The sequence below is a fragment of the Pyxicephalus adspersus genome, chromosome 2 (assembly GCF_032062135.1).
Source record: "Pyxicephalus adspersus chromosome 2, UCB_Pads_2.0, whole genome shotgun sequence".
Classification (NCBI taxonomy): Eukaryota; Metazoa; Chordata; class Amphibia; order Anura; family Pyxicephalidae; genus Pyxicephalus; species Pyxicephalus adspersus.
Genome location: NC_092859.1, coordinates 5,867,097 through 5,873,096, shown reverse-complemented (window position 1 = coordinate 5,873,096; position 6,000 = coordinate 5,867,097). Strand labels below are relative to the sequence as shown.

General features: G+C 37.8%; 1 long non-coding RNA gene across 1 annotated transcript; it reads left to right on the top strand.

Moving 5' to 3' along the window:
* The first annotated feature begins 2,531 nt into the window (after window positions 1-2,531).
* On the top strand, window positions 2,532-5,050 carry LOC140324910 (uncharacterized). Its single transcript, XR_011919584.1, has 3 exons — window positions 2,532-2,597; window positions 3,592-3,741; window positions 4,811-5,050. It is a non-coding gene; the product is annotated as an uncharacterized lncRNA (long non-coding RNA).
* Window positions 5,051-6,000: the final 950 nt, after the last annotated feature.

Sequence of the window (6,000 nt, the reverse complement as noted above, 5' to 3'; positions counted from 1 at the left end):
TTTTTTACAAACGATTTTTGGCCAATCGGTCGTTCGTCGTTCGTTCGTCGTTCATTTCCAACGATAAAAATTGGACGTGTGTACGCAGCTTAAGTTTAATAGGTAGGTGATAAGCCAGTGCTGGGATCCACCATGTGTAGAGGTGTGACTGGATGTTTTCAAACTGCTATACAGCTAGGATCTGTATAAAGACATGATTGGATATCATCAGGAAAGGATCAGAGAGAGCTGGAATTTATAATATGGAGAATTGTCATTAGATATTATACCGACAAAAGCACAGGGATCTATAATGTGGAGACGTGTGATTTGACGTTTTGAGATTCAAAATAATGTGATTGAATGTTTTTTTTATTTTAGTAAATAATGTTGGTATGGCCCCTTCAGGTTCGATACCATATTTTACTCCTGATATGTTCCAGAAGGTAAGTGTAAAGAGATGAGGGGATACTTTTTTTTTACGTGCAATTATTCCACAGAGTTCTTTAAGTGTTGGCAGAGTGCTGAGGCTCTGTCAGACCATTATTTGTTCTAACTTCACTGGGGTAATTCATACTGTTTGTCCTGGGGTCAGTTAATAATGTCACCACTAGCCAGCGCAGTGTTCATTGTCATACACCATGAACTATACTGCGAATTGTAGTACAAAAAGGTATATTCGCCTATCTCAGTTTGCACCTTCTTGTGCCTGATTTTGCATGACAAATCTAGCACTTTCATTGATCAAATCACTATGCAAATTACTTACCCCATAGTAAATATACCCCATAGCTTTTATTATTTCTCCATTTGGTGTTTTTAGATTTAACCAGGTCACCTGGTTAAATTTCCTACACTGTAAAGGAAAAAATAAGTAGGAATGATGGAACTGTATCAGCTCCACATCTAATTGTTCTTCCCTTTTTTCACACTCTTCCGTGCTAAGCTTCATACACTTTCCACTTTCCCTATCGTTTCTTTCACATTATCTATGCTGTCTCTTTACCTTGTATCTTTCTTCCCAATATCCCCCTCCTCATCCCCATAGTGTATCTCACATTTTTACACTCCATTTTTATCCATTTGTGCATTCCCTTCTTACCCCCTTACTTCTCTTTGTTCTCCTGACATTTCTCTCTGCCATTTCTTTTCTCTCTCTTCATCTCTTTTGCACTTTTGGAACATAGGGGGACCCCAAAAATATATTTTCCTGTCTGAAGTAACGGTGGCCAAGCCTTGTTTTAGTATGAACAAATGAGAAAGGAGAAAGAAAGAACACTTTTTTGGCAACTAAAATAATTTACTTAGAAATCAAAGAATTGTACATTCTAAGCTAGACAGAGCTTGACTGAGCTAACAATCAAAATCGACAACATATTGGATATGTGATAGTTGTCCAATAGAAAAAACAGAAACATTTTCAAAAAATTAAGTTGTCTCATTGCCCGGCGCGTTTCGTTTCCCCTTCCTCAGGGAAAGGTTGAGACTAAACATACTAAACATACATATAATATATTATTAGGTTTGTTAAACTACAATACATCAACAAGGGCATATTAGAGAAGAACATAATAGGGAGAACACCTAATCAGTGGTATTACTATACGTAAATTAGAGTAAATTAGTGGTGTATAATTAACTGTAAATACATATAGTATAATAAGTAGGAAACAATTTAAGGGAGTATGAAAAAGGTGTGTGAAGGGGTATATATAGGAACTACAAGCGCCTCTTTTTCACTCTGTTCTTCCTCCTTCAATCTCTCCTGTCTCTATACTGTCCTTGTATTCCTCCTTCCCCTCTCCTTTCTCTTCTTTACACGCTCTGTATGACTCTCTCTTTTCTCTTCCCAGGAAGAAAGGTCTCATAATAAACATATCATCAGAGGGAGGTACTCATCCTTATCCAAAGATCACCCTTTACTCTGCCACAAAGGTATGAACATGTCCTTGCAGAATATAAATATAAATTTCTATTTCACTGGAACTTTCCTTGCTCCAACAACTGTGCCATCTTTGGTCATCTTCAACCAGTTTCGGGTCTTTCGGCATCTTAATTGGGAATGCCCATGTACATGAGTTGGAGTTTATTCATTCCTGACACCCATTTATGCTGGGTTAGTACATGACCCTTCTGCAATATAAAACTACTGACTTAAAGTTTATTTATTTTTTTTTTTTGCTCTAACACTACATTATACTGTTTTAAAGGTGGGATTGTAGCTTATGGTACCACTTGCCTATTATCTATATACAATTTTTTTTCTCACCAAGTGGAAACAATGTATAGTTTGGACTTTTAAGGTACCTTCAATTACAGCAATTCATTTTCATAAAACACTTCGAACATTATAAACACAGTTAAAAACCACATCAATATGATGGCAATGTATTAAGGTGTTGTCCCAACATCAATAGCTTCCATTTTTTCTTGAGAAGTTTCGCAGTTACAGCTTCATCAGAAGAACTTTCAGTGAGAATCGTTATTCCTGGTAATTTATTAAAACTGAAAGTTCAATTAACTTAGGTTCTCTTTAATTCATCTCTTACCAGGCCTTTATGGATTACTTTTCCTGCAGCCTCAACAACGACTGTAGATCAAAAGGTGTTACTGTGCAGGTAAATAGGTAAAAGGTATCACACACATCAACTAATGGAATGTAACCTGTCGTGAACTGGTCCCTCCTTTTATTGATAGGTATAGAATGTGTCCTGGGTCCTGAATTTTATAGGTTTATGTTAGAAAATAAAGGCTATGGGCAAGATTTCAAGTAATTATAATATGGTTTCAATGTATCACACATACCTTTAAAATCTATCACCCCTTTCATGGCCAGCTTAGATGTCCAGACCAACAATATGAGTTAGTATATCTTGACACAACCCTTATTACCAATTTGCTTGCCTTAATTTTTTATTTTTTAGGTCACAAAAGACACAAGTCCAAAATTAAAACTAATAGTAAAAGCTCTCCAAAAATTCAATTTCAAAAATGTATTTTAATTCATTGTATAATTTTACAGCCAATGAGTTTGTTTATAAACCAATCTCATGTGTCCACCATGATTGGGAAGCACAGTGACCAGTTCCTGATTAGTAGAGGTGGATCAATGGCTGTTGATGATAGACCCAAAAACAGGAGTGTGTGTAGGTGCCTGCTCCTGGTTCCTAAAAAAGAACCTAGAGTAACATCCATTCCACACAGAGCACCATGCCTGAGAGTTTTTGGAAGAATGAGGTTGAAGTAAAGCCTGAGCCTTTTTCTTTGACAGAAGTTTCAATGTTTCCTTTCTTTAGCAAAAACTAAAACAAAAGTTGTGTTTGAAGTTTCTTTCCAAAAGTCTGTCTGCCTACCTATAGTTCCATGTATATCAGTTAAAATGCTGAATGCATATCCTTAATCAATGTCCCGACCTATTGATTAATATGGTTTCTGACTGTTTGGCCTTAAAACCCCCCTCCACTTTGATATTTGGTACAACAAAAATTGTTGGTCTTGTGTCAGGATATGGGGCCACCTTGAAGTTTCAGCATCCCCTGCACCATTGGGTCCCTGGCTGATTCCTTGTAAAAACAAACCTATATTGTAAGTAATTAAACTAAATCTCTACAGAGTGTGATGCCGCTTTTGGTCTCCACCAACATAACCAAAAACGCCAAGAGTAATCTGTTTGTGAAGTCGGCAGATGATTTTGCCCGGGAAGCTCTGAACACTGTGGGGATTTCCAGTCGTACCAGTGGTTGCTTATCTCATTCCATCCAGGTACAAAACTTTTATCTACTCTCCTTTCTTGATCTTTTTACTACAGGGGAACCCTTGAAATAATTTTAGTTCTTCAGGTAGCCCCCGCTTTAAATACTAAATCATTAGTATATTAGTGTGGTGATCAGTAGGAAGAATGTTGCCTACATTGCTGGCCATTAGTAAAAATGTCACCATTACAGATAGCCAAAAAGAATCATTGGTGTCACTTAAACTGAGAGGCACAAACTGTTCATGGCTCAAATAACCCCTACCAACCTCTGAAGGAACTATGGCTTGATGGAATACTAGTTAAGAAACATTGGCTCAAATAGAGGGCTGAATGACATTCCATCATTTCTGTTTCTGGAGACTAGATGGTAATATTTCAAAACATATTACCATCTTGCCAGAAACAGAAACAGAATTGGTGGAATGTTTTTTCAAAATAATTAAAAAAAAATACCTTATATCCAATACATAGGTTTTGGATAAAAGGTACATTTTTTACTTATTTTTTACCTGGTTGACCACTTCCATAAGTCCAAAGGTTGACCTTAAATTGTCCATAAGACGCTCCAGTCATTGGATTGTGGTACCAATCCCTACTTTTTTGTAGCCATATCACCTCTTTTAAAATTAGTTAGCAGTGTCCATTGATTTACATTGGGATCGTAGTAGTTGCTGGTGGCAAGTGCATCAAAAGTAGAGATCAGTGTTTGTTTCAAATTTCATGGTCTCCATTAATGTCTATTAAAGTAGTGAACTGTAAGTGGTGACCAGAAATTTATGCTTAGGCTGAAATTATATAAGACCCCTTAGGTATCACCTCCAAGATCCATGCACTCTTTTATGGGTGAAAAATGGGACTCCAAGGAGAGATGTGTGTGTGTGTGTGTGTGGGGGTGTGTGCAATGGACAATGCTATCCGGCTTTGAGTGGTCACACTGGTGGCTCATGGTCCTTTAGTGCCTGAAGGCAGTGGTGCATTGACATTCTAATGATACATTAGGTCATAATACATCAGCTCTCTTGTGTAGAGGTTAGAGGTGCTCTTGATTCCTAATACATGCTCCCTTTGCCTTTGCAGAGCTATGTGTTTGATCTCTTTCTTGCGGATTGCATTATAAGTTTCAAAATCATCTCCAGGCTCACCTTTTCCACCATCCATGCTGTCACGGGAAGGCAGAAATCCAAGTAATAATTCTTTATACCAATACATTAAAGTGCAATAGATATGTTGAGATTTTAAATACTGTTCTTCAATGTCTGGCGATTAGCTAAATACACAGATGAAATACATTATGGAGCTGCTTCACCTGCTAAATGATTTGTATCTTTGTGAATCAAGAGATCTACACGGCTCTGGTACACAGCACAGCTCTGTCTAGCAACCATCTCAGGATGCAGATCAAGCACACCCCTTAACATGTCCCAAAATGCAATGCCCAGTGCCTGAGCACTCATAGCAACACAAAAACAGACTTGTTGAGAGTCTACATTGACATAGCTACATTGGATAGGCATCTTTGGAGGGTCCAAATGTAGGACATAAGACATGTGATGCCCGATAATGGTGCCTGGTACCTCCTACAGATGCTGGATTAGCAGTTAGATGATGCTACTGGTTCTCTTTGGAGACCTAGAGAATATTAAAGAGCAGATCAACCCAAAGTTGATACTTTAATCATTGGAGAAACCCTAAAGGTCGAGTTACTGGCTGATATCTCAATATCTAGTGGTGGATAGGCACAGAAATGTCAATATGAAGGACACTTTGAGATGCCCAGTGGGCTGAACCAAAAGCCTTTCCTGGCCAATGAGCAGTGTTTTCCAAAATACAAAACAATTTAGGAGACAGTAAGATAACTCCTTGTTCTGGCTGAGAAGACCTGGGAACTCAACTTTTAGGATTTCCCACCATAGAAGAGCCTAAGAGACAATGGCACGGTCACATTTCTTTCTAGGGCAAGCACCAAAATTTAAAATATGTATTTGTCATGATACTTCAAACAGGATGAAGGAATGTAACCTTATGTTGTGTTTAAATGAATACATGGCCACTTGTGAAGGTATTTAGGTACCTTGAAGAATAAGAATCATGGAAAATTGGATGGTGATATTTGATAGGTAGGTTGGGTCATTAATAACAGATCTACCTAGCATGAAGGAAAACATAATTGTATTTATGAGAAGGGTGTTGGAGTTTTATTTTAGGTGAGCATGTTACTTGACAATGCAGGGTCACAAGGTGTTAGCGCTCGCTTTCCTTTCACCCGC